The sequence below is a fragment of the Hylobates moloch genome, unplaced genomic scaffold (genome assembly GCF_009828535.3).
Source record: "Hylobates moloch isolate HMO894 unplaced genomic scaffold, HMol_V3 SCAFFOLD_21, whole genome shotgun sequence".
NCBI lineage: Eukaryota > Metazoa > Chordata > Mammalia > Primates > Hylobatidae > Hylobates > Hylobates moloch.
The window spans coordinates 12212704-12238925 of NW_026652296.1; the positions used below are offsets into that span (position 1 = coordinate 12212704).

A 26222-nucleotide genomic window follows, 5' to 3' on the forward strand; every position below is an offset into this window, starting at 1 on the left:
GGTGGGTCAAGTCACTCCTGGGGCCCTGAGAACCTTTGTGACCACACTCTGTATCTGGCTAATCTAGTGGGGACGTGGAGAACTTTTATATCTAGCTCAGGGATTGTAAAGGCACCAATCAGCACCCTGTCAAAATGGACCAATCAGCTCTCTGTAAAACAGACCAATCGGCTCTCTGTAAAATGGACCAATCAGCAGGATGTGGGTGGGGCCAGATGAGAGAATAAAAGCAGGCTGCCGGAATCGCTCCCGTCAACCCCCTCGGGTCATTTTGTCTTTTTGTGGGGTGTTTGTTCTTTTTACTCTGCAATAACTCTTGCTGGTGCTCACTTGTTGGGTCCACACTGCTCTTATCAGCTGTAACGCTCACCGCGAAGGTCTGCAGCTTCACTCCTGAAGCCAGCGAGACCACGAACCCACCGGGAGTGAACGAACAACTGCAGACGCGCCATCTTAAGAGCTGTAACGGTCACCGAGAGGGTCTGCGGCTTCATTCTTGAAGTCAGTGAGACCGAGAACCCACCAATTTCGGACACAATAGTGCTGCCAAACCAGCCTGGAAAATGCGGCCTTCTGGACTTCTTGTTCTATGCGGTAAGGAAAAGTCTCTATTGCTTAAGTCAGTGGTTCTTAGCTGCACGCTAGAAGCACCTGGGGAGATTTAAAATTTGTCAATTCCCAGACCACACCCCATACCAATTAAATTGGAAATCTGGAGGATTCCAATTAAATTGGAAGCTCCCTGGTATTTGCAGTGTACACCCCTCTGCTACTCAAAGCATAGTCCCTGGACTAGAAGCGTGGACTTTACTTAGGAGCTTATTATAGATGCTATTCTATGCCTAATGAATTAGAAGCTGCTGTTTAACAAGGAACCCAGGTGATTTGTATGTACATGAAAGTTTGAGAAGCACTGACTAAGCAACTGTTAATTTACTGCTTGCAGCTGAACAAATCCTGATTCACATTCAAATAGTCAGCACTCCAAGGCACTAAGAATCCCAGCCCATCAAGGGTTCCCTTTTTCCGAAAGAGCTAGATGATACGCATTCAGAAGCGTGGTGTCTCTTGGCTACTGTCTATCTCTACAGCAGGTCACACACAATTTTTTAGATGATCCGATTTTCACCAGAGCATGAATCTCTTCTGGACTTGTGTATGAACAGTTTTCTCAAACTTTTAGCCAAAAAGCTTCTCTCCTCCAGCCCCTGGGGTCGGTCAAGTCACTCCTGGGGCCCTGAATGGGAACAAGTGAGAAAGGCTGTTGGCAACTTTCTTCCCCTAACACTCTTGGCTTCCACTTGGTCACACACTTGGGTAGTGCTTATGGTCCATCCCCAGGGATGGACCCTGACCATCAACCTACAAAGGAAAGCTGCCCAAAATGATCCTGGGGTTGGGATAGAAATTATTTAAGTCTCCAGCAGGGCCCAGGTGTACAAAACTGGGGGCTAGTTTTTCTTAAGATGAAGCTACGGGTCAGAGGCCAGGACCACTGGGCAACACAGACTCAAAGTCATAAGACGTGGGTTTCAAAATCATAAGCGAGCATGAACTCCAGATGAAGCGGTCTCTGGGTGGAGAGAATTCCCTGCTTCTGAGAGAGATGATGTCTAAGAACTGGTAGTCTCTATCATTGGACAGGATGGGCCAGGAATGTTCCCCATCCAGCCTAAATCAGGATACTAGAACCTGTGATGCAGGTCTCCAACACTTCACCAATTCCAGAACAGTGGAGAGAAAAATGCCTCAATCAAAGGGGAATGAGCTCCAAATGCCAGCGATGTTCTCTGTATGATTGTATTGCCTTTGCAAATACATTAACCAGGTGTTCAAGATCATTGCATGGGAGCCATATTCTGGGCAACAGACACACGCAGGTTCATGTGGACACACGGGCGTGCACGCACACCCAGGGGCACATTGTCACCTCCAGCCCGGCGTTTTATAGTTAACTCATCACTCAGCTGATAAGTTTGGAAACTTAACCTGTTATTAATGCTTCAGGAGAAGTAATATATTAAACCCCGAAAAACAAAAAAGCAAGCCAGCAAGTATCACCAAAGCCTGAACCTCATACCCACCTCCTAAGCCATGGTGTGTACTTAAACTTGGCCCAGGGAAGGAAGGGCCTTCATGAACAAATGTCCTATGTGCCACCAGCCTAGACCAGCACCATTACTCTTTGAATTGCTTATGAGGACACTGAAGTACACACCTTGTGGGCTGCCTTGAGTTTTCTCTCCTCCACGATGCTGCACAAGCAAGAGGCCAGGGGTCTTCAGTCTGTTCTCTCCACCCCGTTTCCATATTTAATGAATGACTTTTTTTTGGATACAGAGTCTCATTGTGTTGCACAGGCTGGAGTGCAGTGGCACGATCTCAGCCTATGGTAACCTCTGCCTCCCGGCAGCTGGGATTACAGGTGCCCACCACAGTGCCCTGCTAATTTTCGTATTTTTAGTAGAGACAGGATTTCACCATGTTGGCCAGGCTGGTCTTGAACTTCTGATCTCAAGTGATCTGCCCACTTTGGCCCCTCAAGTTCTGAGATTACAGGTATGAGCCACTGTGCCCAGCCATTAATGACTTTAAATTAATTAGAATCCTCCGGTGGCTCTGTAACCGGAGGTGGAGATGCAGTAAGAAATCCCCTTCACAGTTCACTACAAGGTGAACAAATCCGGGTGTGTCCTCTAGGGAAAGTCTGTCTCCGTGCTGTCTGTCTCCACTGAGAACCTGCTTTAGAGCAGCCTCGTCTTCTCTTCCCCAGTGACAGGGAGCCTGGTCGGAAAGAGACAGGGGTGACAAGAGGGGCGAGAGGGCAGTGTTCCAACACACACAGACGAGCAAATACCCAGATTCAAACATAAACCTAAGTTTATGGAAAAATTAATGCTCAAAGACGTAAAGGGTCTTGCTCAAGGTCACGAGGCTGGCAAGTGGGGTTTGAACCAGGTGGAACTGTATCTTGATGTGGAACGCATACCCTTTCCACAGCGCTGGTGCTTTTTTTTTTTTTTTTGGAGACAGAGTTTTGCTCTTGTTGCCCAGTCTGGAGTGTAGTGGTGTGATCTCAGCTCACTGCAACCTCCAGCTCCTGGGTTCAAGCAATTCTCATGCCTCAGCCTCCAGAATAGTTGGAATTACAGGCGTGCACCACCACACCCAGCTAATTTTTGTATATTTAGACTTGGACTTTCACCATGTTGTCCAGGCTAGTCTCGAACTCCTAACCTCAGGTGATCCACCCATCTCGGCCTCCTAAAGTGCTGGGATTACAGGCATGAGCCACCATGCCCAGCTACACCAGTGATTTTCTAATTGGGCCCTTAGAGTCCAAGAAGGTGCCATCAGGGTCTAGGGGCTGGGGCAGGGAGGCCCAGGGGTAGGACCTGCCTTTTAGCTGCTTTTTATGTTGAGTCCTAGATAAGATGTATGAGAGAGTGTCCGTGTGTGTGTGTGTGTGTTGCCAAATAAAATACAGGATTCTTGGTTAAATCTGAATTTTTGATAAACAAGAAATTAATTTTTTAGTATAACCATGTCCTATGTGATATTTGGTGCATACTTACATAAAAAGTTATTCTTTGCTTTTCTGAAATACATTTTTTGTGTGTGCTGAATCTGGTGAATCTGGCTGTGTGTATGTAGAGAGGAAAAATAGTTTTGGAAGCCACTGTGTCACCGCACATTGCCTTCCCTCGGGCCTTGCGTTTTTGAGGCCTCTCTTCTCCACACTTGGCCCTGCCTATGATTTTCTACTCTATCCCTTTCCCACCATCAAGGAAACACCATGAAGGGGACATGGCAAATTGTATTTAACATAGAAGAGGGGGCTGTGGCTGGGCTGGTGGTATCACTTGTTTATTTGGGTTTTCTTTCATTGTCACTGTTCAAAGGCCACGTGTGGTGATGTCTGCATTTTGCCCCTTCTCCTTTAGGGGAGAGGGGACAAATCTTGTTTGTGACTCTGTGTGTGTGTGTATGCATGTGTGTGTTTGCCTGTGAGTCTCGCTGTAAGTCTCTGCATGTGTGTGTGTATGCATGTGTGTGTTTGCCTGTGAGTGCCTCTGTAAGTGTGCGTGTGTGTGTGTGTGTGTGTGTTCATTGTAGGCAGGTGCTGTAGGTCAGGTGTTTTAGGCTGAACTTAACTTACCAGCTCAGACACCCATGAGCTCAGAGGGTCTGGAAAGCTGCTTCAGCCACGTTTCTTCCCCATAATTCCCAGCAAACTATCTGGTCCGCTGGGTTCAAGGCCTCAGCCTGTTTTCCAGGTCCTTCCATGCAGGTGGGGACTGTTGGCAGCATTCTGGAGCTCGGTGTCTGCCTGGGAAACTTAGGGGCCTCAGGGCCTCAGATGTCCCTGGCCTGGGAAGTTTCTCAGCCATGACTCAGCCGGGCCTGGGTGGGGCTCAGCAGAATCCTTGGGGCCCCCACGGCCTCCTGATGCTCCAGCCCCTGCTGCCTCCATCCACAGTGTCTGGGACAGCCTTTTTCCTCCCATGTCTCTCGCTCCTCATGACATCTCTCACCGATATCGTCCTGGATGGACAATTGGGCCTTTCAAGCTCTTCATGCCACCCCGACTCTTCCCAAACCCCCTTGAGGGGATCTTTTTTTTGATGTGTATAAGCCACGCTATTCCTTCTATGGCTTTCTTGGCAGCATTTTGTGAAGAATGCGTGACTTATGTTTAATGACAGAGAGAGAATTGCTGTTGCTATGTGTGTCCTTCCATTGAGAGGCTGAAGTATAATCCGAACAGTTTGTCCGAGCATGTTCTGGCTGAGTTTGGATTGGAGCTTGGAGCAGATGGGATTTTATGAGGGTTGTAAAAGTCAAGCTTTTAATGTGTCTCAACCAAATCAATGTGTAAAGGAGAAACGTTGAAAGTAGGGAAATGACTGGGGTCTGGAGCACGAGGACACTAAACTGGGGCACAGGTGGCTTTAATAGCTCACGAAATTTAGCTCAAACTCTTCCACGAGAGCAGAAGAGCCTGCAGAGTCACCCTCATGGGGTTGGGATAAACATCTAAGCTCCTGAGTGGGGACAGTTGTGCATGGGGCTTTATAACAAAATTCTAGTATCATCCATATAATAAACTCTTGTGGTTAATTCTGCCTGAGTTTTCATTTAAACCCAGGCTGTCTCATTGGTAGAACACAATTAGAGAAAAACTGTTTCTGTGTCTTGAGATATTATGATTATGAAAAACAGCAACATAACTATTAAGTCAGAAGAAATTTAATTGTATTTTATGCTGCCTCTCTGGGCTGGCACGCTGGCATAGACATGATTCACATCAACAAAGCACAGCTAATTTTTGCAGCACAGTACACATTTTCTCCCTTAATTACAAATAATTGTGTAGTGTAGTTTATACTAATGCCTGAGGCCTCAAAGTGCACGTTCAGGAATAAAGGGTTAGTTTGGGAGTGGATTCTAAACAGGTGTAACTTGTCTCCTGGGGTGGCGTGCCTTTAACCTTGGAAAGCAATGAGGTTTAATCAATTCTTACCAGTGAAAGACAGCAGGGCTGCCTCCAATTAGGAGGACAATTTGCAGAGAGCAGTGACAATTTGTTTAGCTGCTTAACCATCCACCCATAGTTCTTTTTTGGATAAGCAGGCAAAGAAGATTAAACATGTGGATTTCACTGTGTGATGAAACTGAGGCACACAAGCCTTGGTTAAGCAGCATTAAGACACATGTAAGTGAGTATTAAAATAAGGTGTCCCCAGGCAGCACAGCTCCAGATCTCTGGAAAAGGTAGAGCTCATGGATCTTTGGTGGACAAAAATTCTTGAAAGGGGAAAAACAGGATCTATTTGACCATAAATGCAATTCAGTTTAGGGCTCTTAAGTTAGCACACCTGGTTTTGCAATCCCCATCCAGAAAAATCACTTATGAGCTGATATATTACGGTGGTGATTTAATAAAAGAGCAGTAGAGCCCCTAGGCCAATGTTCTAACTAACCTGGGCTCTGCCTCCACCGGCGGGCCCCTCCTTCCTCCTTAGCTGACCTCCCTGGGCCTCAGTTTCCTCATCTTAAGAATGGGGTTACTATCAAGGACACTGCAAGCTGTCATGTGGATTAAGATTAATGAAGGTAAAATGCATACTCGGTGGCTGGTTTAGGGCGGTGCACAATGAGTATTCATGGAATCAGAAATGTGCTGTCATATGGGGCCCTGGGATGTTCTTCCATTGCCTGCAAAACTTGACTATGAAAATCCAGGGCAGTGGGTCCTCATGAATCCAATTTCCACCATCAGTCCTCTAAAGGGTTCCCCTGTGGATAAAACAAATTTTATAGCCTGTTTGCAGCTGCATTCACTGAGATTCATAAAGAATCATAAGCTGGGCTATAGGAGTTATCAGCTGGTGTTGTCTGTTTAGATGATTAGTGAATTAAGGGCTTTTTTCTTTGACTTCGACAGGAACCATACTCCAGTGGGCCATTAACAGATGCTATTTGGGACTGATGGCCACAGGCTCTCTGTCTCAGCAGCGAGGAACTCCTCAAATAGGCACTGTTCTTGGGTTACTCACACCTGAGTTCTGACCCTGCAGTGTCACTGCAGAGCAGGCAGCCAGCCTTCCCTGGAGGAAGGGGAGGGAAAGGGAAGATATCCGAGCTGCTTTGCAGGGGATCTGCTGCCATCATGGAGCCTGGGAAGCAAATGGCTGCTTTGTGTTTTGGAGGCTATCTGCCTGGGCTCCAGGAAGGTGTTTTGACCAAGGTGACCGGAGTGTGCAGCAGCCTTGGACATCTTTGGTGAGAGCCTCATTTTTTCATTCATTTGACAAATGTGTATTAGGTTGTTAAGCCCTGGGCCACAATAAACATTGGGGTATAGAGTCTGACCCTATTCTAGGGTTGCCAGATCAGACACAGGACACCCAGTTAAGTGTGAATTTCAAATAAACAAGGAATAGTATTTTAGTATAATTACAAGTACAGGCCAGGCGCAGTGGCTTACACTTGTAATCCTAGCACTTTGGGAAGCAGAGATGGGCAGATTGCCTGAGCTCAGGAGTTTGAGACCAGCCTGGGCAACACGGTGAAACCCTGTCTCTACTAAAATACAAAAAATTAGCCGGGCGTGGTGGCAGGCGTCTGTAATCCCAGCTACTTGGGAGGCTGAGGCAGGAGAATCACTTGAACCCAGGAGGTGGAATTTGCAGCGAGCCAAGATTGCGCCATGCACTCCAGCCTGGATGACAGAGCGAGATTCCGTCTCCCCCCCCCAAAAAAATGAGTACACCTCTTGGTAAACCTGGCACCCTTATCCTGCTCCCAAGGGATTAGGTCAGAGTTTCTTAACCTCAGCACTGTTGACATTTGCAATCGGATCATTCTTCATTGTGGGGCTGTCATGTGCATTGTAGAATGCTTGACAGCGTCCCTGGCCTCTCTCTACCCACTAGATGCCAGTAGAAACATCCCCCACAATATGACACCAAATATGTCTCCAAATATTGCCACATGTTCCTATGACAAACAGTCGCCCTTGGCTGAGAACTGGGTTAAGCCTAGTAGGCTACTCCAAGTAAGCATACAAAGATTTTGTGGCAGTAACTACTAGTTGCTTACCCAATATCTAGTCTCTCTTGTTTTTTTTTTTTGTTTGTTTTTTTGGGAAGGAGTCTCGCTCTTTCACCCAGGCTGGAGTGCAGTGGCGTGATCTCGGCTCACTGCAGGCTCCACCCCCCGGGGTTCACGCCATTCTTCTGCCTCAGCCTCCCGCCTAGCTGGGACTACAGGCGCCCGCCACCTCGCCTGGCTAATTTTTTGTATTTTTAATAGAGACGGGGTTTCACCGTGTTAGCCAGGATGGTCTCGATCTCCTGACCTCATGATCCGCCCGCCTTGGCCTCCCAAAGTGCTGGGATTACAGGCGTGAGCCACCGCGCCCGGCCTAGTCTCTTTTGTTAATAGAATTCTGCCTTTTTTTTTTTTTTTTTCGGAGCACATGATAAACTTTCAAAAACTATTGGTGAGATTCACACTGCCAAGGAATGGCTGTTGCCACTCCCCCAAGGAAGTGTCTCCCAAAACCTGGGAAAGGAGGGCTCAGAGGAGGAGGAACCAAAATGGGCAGAGTGCTGGGCACAAGTCTGGAGGCTCTGATGAGGAGGCAGGTGTTGCAATCTTGCAGAAAACTTTCTTTGTGACTTGTCCAGTCTGTGTCCATCATGTCCTGTTGTCAGAATCTTGACACAGAGAAGCAATTTGGAGGGAGCGGGTTAATCTCTCAGGACCTGGGAACCTGCAAGAGAGCTCAGAGCAGAATGTTATACTCTGCCCTCAGGCAGGAACCTGTCCCTCAAGGGGGAGGAACCAACACTGCTCTGAGTCAACCAGTGCAGTCCTGGAGTGAGCCTGTGATCAGTTCTGGCCAATGAGATGTAAAAGGAAGTGTTCTGGGTTTTGCAGGAATAATTGTTCTCTTCATTAAATCCAGAGGTCTTGAGCATCTGGAGGCCCCTGACTCTTGTGCCCTTCATCCTGCTTTAGACACTGTCCCGTGAAGCGCTGATGCTTGGAGTTATGGCAGCCATATTATGATGGTGGGCAGAGGCTTTACTAACCTGAAGGCTGAGCAAAAGGAGGGCGAGTCTGAGTGGCTGAACCAGCCCCAAGACCTCTTGTTAAGTCAGCAGGAAATGTCCTCACAGTATTGTTACTTACAGTCAGAGTCCCCCCAAGGATCCAGGTTTATGTGGTCAATAATAATGTGAGTTCAGCTGTATTAGCTTTCTATGGCTGCTGTAACTAATTGCTACAAACTTAGTGGTCTAAAAGAACACATATTCACACTCTTACAGCTCTAGAGGTCAGAAGTCAGAAATGAGTTTTATGGGGCTCACATCGAGGTGTCAGCAGTGGCTCCTCCTGGATCTCCGTGGAGAATGTGCTCCTTATCTCTTCCAGCTTCCAGGGGCTGCCTTCCTTGGCTTCATTGCTCCAATCTCTGCTTCTCTTACCACATCGTCTTTTCCTCTAACAGAGCCCCTTGTGATTATGTTGAACCCACCTGGATTATCCTGAATCTGGGATAATCTACCAAGCTCAAGATGCTTAATTTAATCACATCTGCAGAGCCCCCTTCTAGCAAGTAAGGTAACATCTTGGCAGGTTCCGGGGATTAGGATGCGGACATCTTTGGAGGGTCATTACTGAGCCCTCCACAATGACAATTGACATGTTCCAGGGATTTAGGATGTGGAGACCTTTGGAGGGTTGTTACTGACCCCACCACACTGATGATACTGTGCTGCTAGGCCACTGAGACTGTGAACCTTGTTAGGTCTCTTTCCTGTTCTATGCCTTTGTTTCCTGGTCTGTAATTAAAGATTCTCTTCCTTCCTTTACCATCTCCAGGCAGGTGGTCTCTATAGCTCATGCCTCTCCTCTGAGTTCCAGACCTCTGTACCTACCTGGCTTCCTGGAATCTCCACCAGGATGTTTCAAAGGCACCCAAAACTAAGCGCATCTAAGAATGAAGCCAGGATCTCCCACCCCGGTCCTTTGCCTGCTCCCCTCCTATGCTTGTCTTCTCAGACAATGGCTCCTTCACCTGTCTGCTTGCTAATCCCCACCATACAGTCCATTACCCAGGCCTGTGGATTTCACCTCCCATGTATCTCCCAGATCTGGTCCCTCCATCTGCACCACCACCACCCTTGTCTAAGCTGCCATCATCTCCTGCCTGAGTCTTTGCAATGACCTCCTGATCAGCGTCATGTGTCCTTGCTGACATTGCTCGAGTTCCTTCTCTACAGCAGCAGCCAGAGTGATCGTCTGTAATTGCAAATCTGATCAACTCCATTCCTGTTCATTTTTTCAGTAATCGATGCCATATGAAAATATTTTATAAACAGCAGCTGCCCCTCCCGGTGGAAGTCTCTAGGCAGCCCCTTCCTGAGCTGACTCCACTCCTGGTTCTCACAGTCAAGACGCCTCCAGGATTTTTCTGGACTGAATGTCACGGTCTGAGGTCTGTCATAGGGCATAGGGAGAAAAGCTGGGGAGACCTCTCAGCCTGTTTGGGAAAAAGTGCTCTTTTTGAGAACAGTAAGATTATGACCAGTTTCCTAATCCCACTCTCTGTAAAAGATGTGCTTTTCTAGACTTTACAAGGTAGATTTGAAAGTTCTGATCTCAGGAAAAAGCAGTGGATCAGACCAAGAACCTCCCCAGAAGAGGGAGGTCACGCAGGGCTCCTGGCTCCCCATATCTTATCATCAGAGGTGGCACAGTCCGTAGCATGGGTTGCCGCCCATGGTGCCAGGTAACTTAGTTTGGGCCCCCCAGAAGCAGACCCTGAGATAAGAAGTTTTTAAAAATTGAGGTGAAATTCACATAACATAACATCAACCTTTTTTTTAAAAATTTTTTTTTTTTGAGACAGAATCTTGTTCTTCTGCCCAGGCAGGAGTACAGTGGTGCCATCTTGGCTCACTGCAATCTCCGCCTCCTGGGTTCAAGCCATTCTCCTGCCTCAGCTTGCCAAGTAGCTGAGATTACAGGCACGCACCACCACACCTGGTTAATTTTTGTATTTTTAGTAGAGATGGGGTTTTGTCATGTTGGCCAGGCTGGTCCTGAATTCCTAACCTCATGTGATCTGCCTGCCTCGGCCTCCCAAAGTGCTGGGATTACAGGTGTGAGCCACCTTTCCTGGCCTAAAATTAACCATTTAAAGTGAACAAAATGGCATTTAGTACATTCACAATGTTGTACAACAACCACCTCTATCTAGTTTCAAAATATTTTGTATCACCTATAACCATGAAACCCAAACCCGTTGCTCCCATTTCCCATCCTCCAGCCCCTGAGCTGCATTCTGTCTCTATGGATTTACCTATTCTGAACTTTTGCATGAATGGGATCATGTGAGCTTTTATGTGTGGCTCCTTTTAAGCACTTAGCATCGTGTTTTCAAGGTTCATGTTGCAGCATGGATCAGAACCCCATTCATTTTTAGGGCTGAATAACATTTCATCCCATGGATAGATCGCAATTTGGTTCTCCATTCGTCTGTTGATGGATGCCTGGGCTGTTTCTACTTTTTGGCTATTGTGAGTAATGCTGCTGTGAACATGCGTATACATGTATTTGTTTGAGTTCCTGAGACAAGGATTTGAGTGCAAATTATTCCTTTACCAGAAGTTGGGAGAAGGCAGAGAACCAAGAGGGTGCGTTACTAAGTGGGCTACTGCAGAGGGCCGTGGGAGCTTCATCCTACGGAGAAGGGCTGCAGACAGCACGAGCCACGGGGCAGAGTTGCCCCGCCTGCAGGTCCGGAGGCCTGGGTTATTTGTGCTCCAACTCTCAGGACTCGTTGGTTGGAAGTTGGTGGTGGCGATAGTGGTGGGGTTTTTTTTATTCCCTGTGATTTCCAGCTTGCCGTGTGTGTGTGCACATGTGTATGCGTGCACGCATGTGTGTGCTGGAAGAATGGCCACCTTGTGTTCTGGGAGAAGGCCTCAAGCAAGAGATGCAGACATCAGCAGGTGTAAGGGGGCCTGAGTCCAGTGAAGTGTTTGAGGATGTGGGTAGGGCAGAAGGTCTTCCATGATCGAGGATGACATGGAACATCACTCCAGCAATCACACAGACACTCAGCACGTAATGCGGAGACACATCGTGAGGAAGCTGGCCCTTCAAACCCTCCTTCCTTTTAACTCTCCTTCCTTAGGGGAAGTCTCAAGTTCACGCACTATGTCTTTAACATTTCTCCAAAACGTGATCTTTCTTTTTAACAGGCCTCTGGCTCAGGGCCTTCAGAAGAAAATAGCACCTAGTAGGAATTTATAAATTATTTTATATTCCAGTTTATATTCCAATTAAGTAGATAAGAGTTACTGTTAAAATAAGTATATATATAATTATAAATAATAACTTGATCTTTAAAGTGTTTAATGCCATCACAGGCTGCGCTCTGTGATCAGGTGGCAGGCGATGCCTAAATCAAGACTCCACGCTCTGCTGGGGTGTTGGCAAGTCCTGGCAGTGTGGGAACTGGGTATTTGGGCAGGGATGGGGGCTTGGAGGAGGCCCAGTGTGGAGCTTGCATGTTGGCTGGGATTCAGAGCCTTAGGTTTAGAGCTTTGGTTTGCACGCACCCCAGGGTCTTCATGTGTGTGAGTCTGAGTGTGTATGTGTGTGTTTTTGACTATGTTCATGTGTGAGGGTGTGTAATTATACATTGAATGAGTTATGAGTGTGTGAGTCTGTACACGTGTGAATGTGCGTGATGTGTGTGAGCCCGTGTGTGTGATTGAGTGTGTGTGTGTGTGTGGGAGACAGGGTGTCTGGAGGAGGTGGGCGGTGGGATATGGAAGCAGAGAGAGCAAGGTGACCTCTGAGAAGAAATGGCATCCAAGTGGCCCCGCGATCCTGAGATGTGGCTTGGGGGTTACCATGGACGGGAGGGAAACAGGAGGGTCAGGATGACTCACGCTCTGGTCCTTGTCACTAAAAGCATCACTTACATCAGACATTGGCCTAAGCACTGTAAGTGTGTTCTCCATATTTTTATTTAACAAATACTTACATTGCACTTGCTATGTGGAGGCACTGCTCTGGTTGTTTTCCAAAACAAAACAAGAAGCATTGAAAGAAACCAGTGAAACATCACCATCAGTTCTCACAACTGCCTTGTGCCAGTGGTGCTGCTGTTATCTCTATCTGCGAAGGGGTCGGGGGAGCCTGGGAGCCTGCGGGTGGAGGGCCGAGTGGGGTGGAACTGGCATCTGCCTCCAGGGCTGGACTCCTCCCATTGGTGATGCCTGGGTTTCATTATGCTCGTAAAAGCCACAGGTCAATTAGGCTGATTACCAGTTCTATAGATGGAGAAACTGAGGCACACAGGGGTGAGTAATTTGCTCAGCTTGAAAGTGGCAGAGCCAGGACCCAGCCCAGGCCACGGCTCAGGGCCCACAATGTAACCATCTTGCTGGGGCCCCACAGTAATGAGCTCTTTGAAGAAAGGTGAGTCACTGACCTTGGCTGTGCCTCAGCTTCTTTGTTTGCCAAGTGGGGTTCTGCTGCCCCTGCCGCCCCTGCCTCTGCCCTGCTGACTTGCAAGAAGGGTGAGAGAAGGGAATTGGGTAAAGACTCCCAGAATCTTCCATCGAGAAAATGCCCTGGGGTAGGAGAAAGTTGGTCTTGCTGGCTCTGCCTGCAATGCCCTCAGTGGCCAGTCATGTCCCTCCTCTGCCTGTAGGTTCCTCACTAGAGCGGGGGTGGCCCGAGATGAGCCCTCAGATTCACCAAGCCCCACACCCTGATTGTCCAGCTCTGTCCTAATGGACAGGGGAGCTGCCTGGGGTGACTGTCCAGGAACTAGGTTGCTGGAGATGGGCAGATCCGATGATCTGAGGCTCGTTCTAGGAGAGTGTGTTCACCTAGGCCAAGCTTGGTGACTGGCTTCTGCGATGGTTCCCATGGCCAGAAAATTGCAAAAAGATCCTCTGTGCTGAGAAGAAAAACACAAATGCAACCTTAGCTCTTACCCTGAAGGGACACTGGACAAGGAGTCCAGCCCCTGGGTTCAGATACTCTGGGCCAGGCAGCTTCTGTCTCCCTGAGTTCTCCATGGAGGCAGCATTCTCAGAAGAGTGCACTGTTCATTCATTCATCTGTTCTTCACAGAGCAGCTCCTATGTGCCAGGCACTCTCTAGGCACCAGTGATGCAGCTGTGGATGAAACAGACCAAGGCCCAGTTTTCCGGGAGCTGATGTTCCAGGGGGGATTGGGGGCAGTGAACAATAGGCACAGCCTGCCCCACCACAGATAGTCACATAGACATACATGTGCATGCGTACACATATGCCACACAAACATGCACATACATATATGAGTGTGTACTATTCTAGGTAGTAATAGATGCCATAAAAAGCAATAAAGCAGGGCTTTTCAGTCAAGTGTCTGGGGCCTACTTTAGATCATGGGGGCATGGAAGTTCTCTCCGAAGTGTGCCATTTGAGCACAGGCTTGGAGGAATGAAAAGAGTCTTTCAGGTGCATATCTGGGGGAAGCATGCTCCAGATGGAGGGAACAGCCGGTGCAGAGGCCCTGTGGTAGGCGTGTGCCTGGCGTATTGTAGAATGAACAACAATGCCTGTGTGGCCACTGTAGTAGAGTGAGCAAGGGGGAGGATGGTCTGAGTTATGTGGGGCCTTGAATGTTGTGATCCTGGGGTGATCAACCCTCCTAGTTTGCCTGGACTGAGGTTTGCCAGGATACAGGACTTTGAGTGGTACAACTGGGACAGTCTTCAGAAAGCTGGGACAAGTCGTTCACTCTACACGATATGGAATTTTGGATTGTGTTCTGATGAGATGGGACATGACCAGGGGTTTTGGACAGAGGATTTGGTAGCGAGTACCTCTGGCTGTGTGTGAAGCATGAACTGCATGGAGAACAGGAGTGGAGTTGGGGAGATGAGAGAGGAGGCACTGCCACGGTCTGGTGTGAGGTGATGGATGCCTGGGCCATGGTATTCGTGGGGGAGGTGAAAGAGGTGGCTAGACCACGGGAAGGGCTGAGTTGCCATTTACTATTGAGGTAGGAGACACAGGACTCGACTCCAGAGGCGGGGCTCAGACACCAGATCAAATTGGGGACTAGCTGAAACAGGGCCAGGGCAGAAGTAGCTTTCTATCAGTGTGCCATGTCAATTTACCCTTGCCATGCTAACACCTGGGAGTTACTGCCCCTTTCCATGGCAATGACTCGGTGATCCAAAAGTTACTACCCCTTCCCCCAAAGTTTCTGCATAAACTGCCCCTTAATCTGTGTGCAATTAAAAGTGGGTATGAATGTGACTGCAAAACTGCCCTGAGCTGCTACTTTCTGCCTATGGGGCAGCCCCGCTCTGCAGAAGCAGTCACAGAGCTGTAATACTTTGGCTGTAACACTGCTGCTGCGATAAAGCTGCTTTCTTTTTTTTTTTTTTTTTGAGACGGAGTCTTGCTCTGTCGTCCAGGCTGGAGTGCAGTGGTTCGATCTTGGCTCACTGCAAGCTCTGCCTGCCGGGTTCATGCCATTCTCCTGCCTCAGCCTCCCGAGTAGCTGGAACTACAGGTGCTTGCCACCTCGCCCACCTAGTTTTTTGTATTTTTAGTAGAGACAGGTTTTTACCATGTTAGCCAGGATGGTCTCGATCTCTTGACCTCGTGATCTGCCTGCCTCAGCCTCCCAAAGTGCTGGGATTACAGGTGTGAGCCGCCGTACCTGACCAATGAAGTTGTTTTCTTATAACTCTGGCTTGCCCTTGAATTCTTTCCTGGGCAAAGCCAAGAACCCTCCCAGGCTAAGCTCCACTTGGGAGCTTGCCTGGCCTACATCACTATGATAAGTAAGACGGTGGGAGGGGTAGGCTCTGGGGGAGATGAGATTTCAGAAATGTGCAGTGGTGTGCCATGGTCCCAAGCTGGAGGTTGGGGGTTCCTGCTCTTGGTTTCCACGGCCTCCGTAAGATCAGGTCCACTCTGATCTTACAGCACGACCACCACTCCCCTTCCTGAAATCCTATTCTAAGGTTCCCCAAGGGAGTCTGTATTTCCTCTTTGCAAGGCCCAGCCTGCGTCGTATCCTGGAGGTCAAGGTTTATTTGTGATAAGGACGGGTGGCCCTCACAGTTCATGGGGAGATGAATTGTTGAAAATCTCACTGGTGGCCCTGAGTCCCATTTTGGACCTATTTTGGAGATTTATCTTGGCAACCACCCATCCAGATGTGTTTGTTGGAATTTTTACATCTGTTAAAGAGGTGTGAACTTTAAAGAGGGACATCATTTGCTAGAAGAAAGTTACTGAGTCTTCAAATGCCATTGACTGGGGAAAAAGAGGGATAGGGTGTTTATGGACATGCAGTTTATTACAACAAAACATCTTAACATTCATTTCTACTGACATAAAAATACTTCCATACAGTTGGAAAGAGCAGTTGAAGTAACAGTAATGTGTTTCTTTACATAAATCTAAAGTGGAGCTACCTGGCTTCTAAATTATTCATTCATTTGTGCCATGATATCTACAAAGCCCCTATTAAGTGTAAGGCCCTGGGCTCAGGAGGAGAGAAATGACTTAGATCTTATTCTCCTTGGGCCCATGGCTCATGGGGGCGATACACACAGACATAAATGGCACACATGATACAGCGGGTTAGTCTGGTGAGAAAAGTCCCTGAGGTTCTGAGAAGGAGGGGGTTGCCGGTTACTGGGGGGATCAGAGAAGGAACTTTGGAAAAGATGCTGTGTCGATTAGCTTGCTTTTTGCCTGCAAGTAACTGAAACCTCTAATGACTCTAACATGGTAAGGGAACTTGTTATCTCCCAGTTCAAAGACCAGCCAGGAGCTGGACCTCCGGGGAGGTTGATTCAGCAGCTCTACGATGTCTGCAGAGATCCAGGGTTAATTGGCCTCCGCTTTGCTGCTCACTTTATTGGCTATGTTTTGAGGTTGGTTCACCTCCTTGTCACAAGACTGCTGCTACCAGTGTCTGAGGCCACATGGCACTATGTGTGGGCCCACTGGGTAAAGACAGGAGAAAAACTCGCTCAAAGCATGCACTGCAAGTCCTTTCCTTTAGTGTATTTGGCCTGTTTTGGCATACCTGCCCCAAGCCCTGGGCAAATACCAATCAGCAGGGGCATATACCATATGCAAACAGGCTCAGACTGAACAGAATCACCCTGGAGTGGAGGATCCTAGGCCACAGGGGTTGCATGGAAAGAGGTGAACCCCTTGACAACACTGAAGTTATCTTAAGAAAGGAGAATGTGAGCTTGTCTGCCCTTTTTGCCCTGCAAGGATGTAGCAAGAAGGTGCCGTAAGTGAGCCAGGAAGCAGGCTCACACCAGACATTGAATCTGCTGGTGCCTCTGTCTTGGGCTTCCCAGCCTTTAGAGCTGTGGGACGTAAATTTTTGTTGTTTAGGCCACCTGGTCAATATTTTGTTATAGCAGCCCAAACTGATTAAGACTCTGTCTTATTCCATTTATGCTGCTATAAAGGAATATCTGAAGCTGGGTAATTCATAAAGAAAAGAGGTTTGTGTGGCTCATGGTTCTACAGCTGTACAGGAAGCATGGTGCCAGCGTCTGCTTCTGGTGAGGCCTCAGTCTGCTTGCACTCATGGCATGGGAAGGGAGCTCGTGTATGCAGATCACATGGTGAGAGAGGAGAGGGGTGCCAGGCTTTTAACCAGTCAGTTCTCACAGGAACTCAGAGTAAGAAGCCATTACCATGGGAGGGTATGAAGCCCTTCATGAGGGAGCTGCCCCCATGACCCAAACACCTCCCTTTAGGCCCCAACTCCAACTTTGGGGATCCCACTTCAACATGGGATTTGGAGGGGTCCAATATCCAAACTCTATCACACACCCTCCCAGGAATCACCTTTCCAATGTCCCTCTCTTGTTGGGGTGGAGGCCAGGGGCTTGTGCGGATGTTTGCACACTCTCTTTGAAGCTGTAGAACTGCAGTCATGATTCTGAGAGCTCTGGAAAAGTCTGTTCACTGTCCTGTTATGCTGGATTCACTGTCTCAGAAGAGGACTGTTTTCTGGAAAGAGGCACTTGGAGCAATATTGGTATCTGGGGCTGTCGCTGAGGCCCCTCTCCCATCACAGGGCGCTGTCAGTGGTCAGCGGTGTGGGCCTGGTGCTGGCCGGGGGTACTGGAAGTGGCTCCACTGTCCTGCAGCCATGGGCCTAGGGAGCACTGCTTCTACCCAGCCCGGCTCTGTTCATCTGTGAGCTGAATCCAATAGCATCGTTGAGTTCAGGTGAAGATTAAGTAAGTTCACACACCTGGAGAGCTCAGAACTGCACTCCCCGGTCTGCAGTAAGCACTGTGTGTGTCAGCCTATCATCGTCTGCTGGTGTCAGTCAGGGTCCCAGATGAGTTGGGTCAAGAGGCAGCCCAGAATCAGGGCTTTGGGCTTAGGAAGTGAGATTTCTGTAGGAGCGCTTTGATATTTAGCCTGTAATGGGCAGCTTTGCTTCTAATCACGCTTGAGAGAGAAACCATCAAACATTGGTTATCCCTAAACTGAGAGCAGAAAGGGCTGAGGGGAGGAACGGTGGCCCTGGCTCCCCCTGCCATGCACCCACTGTGTCAGCTGATGACAGGCGCAGACGGATGGAGGACGTTTCAAAGTCGAGGCTCAGGGCTGCTGCCTTTTCTCCTGCTGCTTCTTAATTTAAAAGAATTTATCCCAGAGTCTTCGTTACTACAGATTCCCTGACACTCTGCTGTGGGCTAATTTTTGAATAAAGCATGTTTTTTGAGTGCTTTTCTCCTTTGGGTATCCTCTTTTATCTTGAAGCCAGGAAGAAACATATGCTCTCACTCATTTTTAAACCTTTCCGTCTTTGCTTCATTTTCTGGCTAAACGTCTGGATTTGTGTTTATCTTTCTCTTTCAGGGATGGCGGGTGCTTAAGTTCTGCAGGTGGTGAAGCAGGCTGTAAACACAGGTGACATTATTACAACCCCCCATGCTGCCGAGGGGGCGCTGTTCCTGCCTGTAGTCCCAGGCCACTTTGATTCATCACGTGCACCACAGATGTCACTGAGCACCCACTGGGTCCTGGGCGCTGGATGCTGGGGATGCAGCAGTGGCCAGTGCTGCCAGCATCCCTGTCCTCTTGGACATCCCTGTCTCCCTTCCAGGAAGGGAGAGTGACTTGACAGATGGGAGGGGGTGGCTGATGTTGGACTGGGGAGTCAGTAGGGCTTTTGAGGTGGTGCCACTTGATCTATCTGTGTAATGAGGAGGAGCCAGTTGAGGGTGGGCATATTCAGGGATGGTCACTCTTGATAGAAGGACCTAAGGTGGGACAAGCTGAGGTGGGGAGTGGGACACTGTAGTGAGGCTGGAGTGACTGAGGGCAAGTGTGAGGGGAGCCTGGGCAGAGATGGGAGCTGAGAGGAGGCAGGACCTGATCAGTCTGTCCTGTGATGGGGGCACTGGAGGGTTGTGGTCAGAGAGGTGCCTGGGGCTGATTCAGCATGAGAAGGATTCCTTTAACTGCTGTGGGGAATGGGATGCTCATGAGCAGGAAGGGAGGCCAGGGCAAGGCTGGGCAGCTATCCAGGGTTAGCAGATGCTGGAAGGTGGAATGGGAAGCACATGTTCTGTAGAGCGTAGAGTGCCACCTTCTGAAGGACAATGGGCCAGCACCTGCTCTGGGCTCAGGAACATCCATAGCTGCTGATTGTGATAAAGATGGGGGGATAACCTCAGAGCTCCTTTCCCAGCCTGTGTTTCTGCAGGGAAAGTTCGGATCAAGGGAATGGAATTGATCCCAGCATAATAAACACATGATGCTGTGGGGCCAGGAAGGAAGGTCATGAGAATGTTATCAGATGCCATATAATACTCAATATAAAACCAATCAGTAATAATCAGAAGTAATCAATATAAAGCCAATAATCAATATAAAGCTAATGAGTAATAATATAAAGCCAATAATCAACATGAAATTCAATGCAAGCATAATGAGGGTGATGATGCCTAACAGTTTAAACCCTCGCATCCCATGGGCAGACGGTGCACTGAGCACTTTGCTGATATTTTTTGCTTTAACTTGTCCAATAATCCTATGTAACAGGAACTATCATTATTCTCAATTTACAGATGAGGACACTCAGGCACAGAGAGGTTAAATAACCTGCCCAAGGTCACACAGCTAGTAAATAGTGGACTGGGATTTGAACCCAGAGAATCTGCCTCCAGCCGCTGTGCTCTAGAAAGCTCATGGTTCTAACCTGTTCACATCCGTGGAAAACTGTTGGTGAAAATGTTCTCAGTGTGTTACTGTTAGTAGAATTTCTTTGCATTCCAACATCTGGCTTCTGAAATGACAAAATGCAAATAGCTTCTCCCAGATGTTTCCTCTCCCCAGACGCCATCTTCCCCTTGGTGACCTCCCACTCTATTCCAGACTCCAGTCCCCGACCCCACCAGGAAAAGGCAGAGGCACCTGATTTCCCCACACCTACGGAGTTGCAGGGGGTGTCTGGGCCTCCAACTCCGGTGGGGAATGACGTTCAACTTCCTGTTATGCTAGGATCCACCTGCGGGTGAGAATGAGGGGCTTGGAGCCTTGACCCTGGATGGAGACATGTCTCCCCTTTCACAGGAGATCATAAAACCAGAGCTGACAGCAAAGATGGTCCTTCTTGAGGGTAGATACTAGTTGAATTCAAGCAAACATCCCGTGCTGTGGAGAAGGATCCGTCCCAGCTGGGCTGGAGCAGCCCTCTGAGGCCATCACCTGACTGGCTCACCAGAGGTGAATGTCAGTGATACGAGAAACTCCACAGCAATTCCACCCGTGAGTGATAAAGATAGAAATACCATTTCTAGGAGCAGGCAACTGAATATTCATGCCAGGTGAACTTTGCATTTGGTGACTTTGTGCAGCATCCTGCTGTGTGAACTCTGCAGGTTGTGGGTGCGATGTCTACACAGCATGTCTGTCTGCACAGCAGGGTAGCTCCTTCTGACCATATAGAACCCAGCAGCAGCCTCAAGACTCAGCTTGCAGGGGAACTGGGCCCTCTTTGAACCTTTGAGGAATTTGTAACTGGGGGAGCCCTCTTCTGACCCTCCACTTAGGGTGTCATCGATTCTAGGTCGGACCCTTCTAAAGCCTGAGTGCTGGCTGTGACCTTCTTCCTGTGGGCTCATTCACAGGTGATGCCCCAGGGGTCATTGCACATAGGGGCAGGGGCCAGCTCTCTGGTCTCGGGCATTTCTGCAGGGGTAGGAGGAGCCAGTCTGAAGGGATGCAGGGGCCTCTGGCACCATGGACCCCTCTCAAGCTGCAGCCAGCGTTGAGTTTCCTGAGGCAGGAAGACAGCTATTCCTCTCACTCCTGGCCCGTTTCTTAGCACTGGTGGACTCTGGCCTCCCTGGGAAGGGGGTGTTGTCCTTTGCACAGGATCACAGGAGTAGGCAGAGGAAACGTTGTGTTTGGAAGTTCAGAAGTGGGTGGAGGGGCGAGCCTGGGTGGTGAGTAGCAAGGGTAGTCTCACCTGGCCTGGCTGTCTGCTCTACCGCCCTCCTTTCTTTGCTTCCCGAGTAGAGCCTGGATGTTAAAAATGGCATTTCCCAAAATCTCACGCAACTTCGGTCTGTGTGTGAATTTGGCTCTGCCAACTGGATCCTCTTACCTAGATCTGGGAGGTAGAAGTGAGGTGAGGCTTCCCCTGCTGTCTGGCTTGCTTGGACCCTGTGGTCATGTCCCCAGAGTGAGGGAGAATATCAGGGCTGAGGGTGCTGGTTTGAACCTTCGAAGGGCACAAGAGAGAAACTGAGCAGCAGATGTGGCCAGGTGGGAAAGCCAACACCTCCTGGACCTGGAAGGCTGAACTGGAGACCCAGGGACAAGGATGGGAGGGTCCCATGGGAGTCCCCAACTCTTGTCATCCTTTCCTTGTTCATTTGTGGTATGGTTTGGCTATGTCTCTACCCAAATCTTACCTTGAATTGTAACTCCCACAATTCCCATGTATTGTGGGAGGAACCTGGTGGGAGGTGACTGAATTATGGGGGCAGGTCTTTCCTGCACTGTTCCTGTGATAGTGAATGGGTCTCATGAGCTTTGATGGTTTTAAAAATGGAAGTTTCCCTGCACAAGCTCTCTCTCTTTGCCTGCTGCCATCCATGTAAGATGTGACTTGCTCCTCCTTGCCCTCTGCCATGATTGTGAGGGCCCCCCAGCCACGTGGAACTGTAAGTCCATGAAACCCTTTTTCTTGTTTAAATTACCCAGTCTAGGGTATGTCTTTATCAGCAGTGTGAAAACGGACATATACAATTTGTTCTTGGGAAAGGAACATCAGACCTCTCCCTCCCTAATTAGAATTCAAGCTCCAAGAGGGAGGAGTTTTTCTCTACTGTGTGTCTCTAGTGCCTAGGTCAGTTCCTGACTCCATATATGTTGAAATATTATTTTAATAAATGAGGGCAGTGACCTTATTTATCACTTTAACCCAGAACTTAGCAGAGTGCCTGGTGCATAGTGGGACTCAATAAATATTTGTAGAATAAATGAATGACATCTCTCAATCCTTCCCCATACCTGCCTTCTCTACTGTCTTCTGGACCTTCTCCTCCCCATCTCATTCCAACATCCCTGTTTTTGGGCTTTCTTGGGTGGATTGGGGGCCCCATTGCACTCCTTCAGTGCCTGTTTTAACAGTCTCCCTCCTGCCGTGATGACAAATGTCTGTCAGCCCTGGAAGCTGAGGCTGCCTCCACTGCGAGGCTGAGCCTGGAAGACGCTTCCTCCCACAGTTAGCTCCACTCTGCTGTGCCCCTGGGGTTGCAGCACTTCCTCTGACTGGCCCTTCACATCGGTCACACTCCTGGAAACAGGTTCCCAGACAGACGCTGTCCCCAAGAGTCTAGGATTCAGTTGTCTCCTTGTACCCATGCTAAAAACAGCATTATTTCCCCTAACTCAGCTGCACCTGTGGAGACTAGAATAAGACAGCATATTTTTAGTAGGTAACAGACTGTACATAGAGGCTATAATTAGCATTTCATTCAAAGGTGGGAGTTTCCCATCCAATGCGAGAGTGACTGACCATGAGGTCCTCTCACCGCAGCCTCTGTCTCAGATGTTTGGTGTGGGAAGGAGCCAGCAGCACCAAGGGAGACCCTGGGGTTCCCTGGTCACCTAGGAAGGAGGCAGAACCTTTGTGGATATTGCTCCCTTCACTGCTTATGCCTTTCCCCTCTGGCCTGTCCAGAGCCTTGGTCCTGCCGAGACCCCAGTGCTGTCCTCCTCTGGGGATGACCTGGTCAGGCCATGTGATGAAGGTGCCCTGTCAGGTTGGTGTGGGGCTTGCGGGTCCTCTGTCCTGCACTCCAGGCTGCCCCATGGGGGACAGGGACAGGGTGGGGGTTACCCAGCTATGGCAGAGACTGCTGGATGACCTCAGCATTCCTCCTGGTAGCAGGGAGCCTGGCTGCCTGGAATAAAGACTACATTTTCCAGGCCTCCTTGTGACCAAAACATGGCCAATGGGGTGTGAGCATTATCTCTCTTTCTCTTTCCTTTGGCTGAGAGAGAACAGAGGTAGGCAACCCAGGCGTGGCAGGGTGTAAGGTGGAAGTACCCTCAGTGTCTTTATCTATACAACGGGTGAGATGGAGCAGGGACCCCTTTTAGAGGTCTTCCAGGCTTCCCCCCAACCCCCACCCCCATAAAGATAAAAGAAAAATTTTGAGTCCCTTCAAGGGAGATTCCAAGCACCTAACTAGTTCTGCAGCCAGCAATTAGGGAAGTAAATTAATAACCTGCTGTATTAGTCCATTCTTGCATTGCTGTAGAGAAATACCTGAGACTGAGCAATTTATAAAGAAAAGGTTTAGTTGGCTCATGCTTCCACAGACTGTACAGGAAGCAATGGCAGCATCTGCTTCTGGCGAGGCCTTAGGGGGCTCACAATCATGGCGGAAGGCAAAGGGGGAGCCCGCACTTCCCATGGTTGAGCAGGAGAAAGAGAAGGGGGAGTGGGTGCTACACACTTAAACAACCGGATTTCACGAGCTCTCACTATCATGAGCAGCACCAAGAGGATGCTGCTAACCCATCCATGAGAAACTGCTCCCATGATCCAATCGCCTCCCTCCAGGCCTCACCTCCAACATCGGGGATTACAATTCCACATGAGATTTGGACAGGGACACAGATCCAAACCATATCACCTGCTAAGCGAGAAGGTAATAATAACTTAAAAGCCACCCAAGTAAGCCAGAGTCACAAGATGTTAGGTTCCTGTATTAGTCAGGGTTCCCTAGAGGGACAGATTGATGTATATATGCAAGGGAGTTTATTAAGGAGTATTGACTCAACGATCACAAGGTGAAGTCCCACAATAGGTTGTCTGCAAGCTGAGGAGCAAGGAAGCCAGTTCAAGTCCCAAAACGTCAAAAGCAGGGAAGCCGACATTGCAGCCTTCAGTCTGTGGCTGAAGGGCCTAGAGCCCTTGGCAAACTCTTGATGTAAGTCCAAGAGTGCAAAAGCTGAAGAACTTGGAGTCTGATGTTTGAGTGCAGGAAGCATCCAGCAGAAAGATGAAGGCTGGAAGACTCAGCAAGTCTAGTCCTTCCATGTTCTTCTGCCTGCTTACATTCTAGCTGCACTGGCAGCTGATTAGATGGTGCCCAGTCAGAATGAGGGTGGGTCAGCCTTTCCAAGTCCACTGACTCAAATGTTAATCTCCTTTGGCAACACCCTCACAGACACACCCAGAAACAATACTTTGTATCCTTTAATCCAATGAAGTTAACAATATTAACCATCCCAGTTCCCTACAGAAAGTAAAAGAGAACATCTTGACCTATGTCCTTGAGTGAGTTTTTCAGGAACTAGGACCCCACCAGATGGAAAAGGCTGACTGTTCTCATGTAGACCTCAGATAAACGGGAACTGAGGACCGAACCTGACTTCCATTTTTGTTCTAAATCTCTTCCTGAGGGGCCTGTGGAGAGTCACACCTGTAGGCCGAACCTTAACATTCCTTTCGGCTGACCCTGAGTATTTTAGACAAACCTTGTTTTTGTAACCAATTGCAAATCAAAGAATCTCTGAATCCACCTGTGACCTTCAAGCCCCCAATCCAAAATATCCTGCCTTTTAAAAGGCAGACCAATGTGTAACATCCATGTATCGGTTTATGATTTTGCCTGCAACTTCTCCTTTCCTGAAACTTACTCCCGCCTTTAAAAACCCTTCCTTATAAGCCACTAGGGAGTTTGTGTCTCCAGCATTAGCTGCCTGATTCTCCTTGCTGGTGCCCTACCTTAAAGCCTTTTTTCTCTTACTACAAACCTCAGTGTCAGTGCTTGGCTTTGCTGTACCAGGTGAGCAGACCCAGCTTTGGTTCAGTAACTGGGGGGGTAATTGTACCTATCTCCTTTGGTTTCTATAAATTAGGAATCGTTCATTTGCTGAACGATGGAAAACCCAGCCCCACAGTCTGAGGGAAAAAGGGATTTATTGGTGCAGATAACTGGAGGGTTCCTGAAAGGGACTGCCTCAGGCATGACTCAGGAAGAAGTGGGGACCAAAGGGAGGAATTTGGTAACAAGGTAAATACCCCAAACCCAGGTTCCAAATAATAGTTTTTCGCTTTTGTGGCATATCCAGGTGAAATGATGGTGACACTGACAAATACAGGCATAATCTCAGCAAAAGCTCAAGGAAAAAGCAGATTGGTGGAGAGATGAACAGCTGAGGTCAGAGCCCCTGTATTCATGGAATGCAGGACACATTGCCTGTCTGTGTATCTATGGCCTGAGGGTCCTGACTGGCTTACCTGTTCCTGTTATTTTCACAATAAATTTGTTCAGGTCACCAACAATTCCGGCTTGAAAGGACCACAGAATCTCATAACCCAGGTGTTTGAATCCCAGACGTAGACTGTCCAAATGTACAAAGCTCTCCTCAAGATTTCTGCAGCATGAAGCTAACATTTTTTCCTGCTCCTCCAGCTCTCATTTCTGGCCTCTGCTGAGCTCTTACTCTCTACATTATTTCTTGTAGCTGCTCTTCTTGTTTCTGCAGGAGTCCATTCATCTTAGGAAAAAAAATAGCCCAGAGAAATCTGAGCTATGTTAGGTATGCAGAATGTATCAGGTCCAGGGAGACATGAGTATGAAACTTCACTCAGCCCTCTGGCCCCATGCCCAGGAGCAATAGTTTAAAGGCATTTTAGTCATGACTAGCTGCCTTACCTATTATCTTAATGTTCCTGGAGTTTGTGATACAAAGAACAATGTGTAGCCAGTCAATGGTTTATGTTATTTTAATGCAAATTCTTGATGAACAACTTAGAAAGTGCCTCTTCTTTTTTCCTTAAAAACCAACTTGTGGGCCGGGCGCGGTGGCTCACGCTTGTAATCCCAGCACTTTGGGAGGCCGAGGCGGGCGGATCACGAGGTCAGGAGATCGAGACCACGGTGAAACCCCGTCTCTACTAAAAACACAAAAAATTAGCCGGGCGTGGTGGCGGGCGCCTGTAGTCCCAGCTACTCGGAGAGGCTGAGGCAGGAGAATGGCGTGAACCCGGGAAGCGGAGCTTGCAGTGAGCCGAGATTGCGCCACTGCACTCCAGTCAGGGTGACAGAGCGAGACTCCGTCTCAAAAAAAAAAAAAAAAAAAAAATACGC

General features: G+C 48.6%; 1 long non-coding RNA gene across 2 annotated transcripts in view; it reads left to right on the forward strand.

The window, feature by feature from the left end:
• Window positions 1-256: 256 nt before the first annotated feature.
• Window positions 257-26222, forward strand: part of LOC131382242 (uncharacterized) — an 84247-nt gene continuing 58281 nt past the window's right edge. For both annotated transcript variants that reach the window (XR_009211543.1, XR_009211544.1), the window contains exon 1: window positions 257-594. This is a non-coding gene — a long non-coding RNA (uncharacterized LOC131382242). The remainder of the gene's footprint in view (window positions 595-26222) is intronic.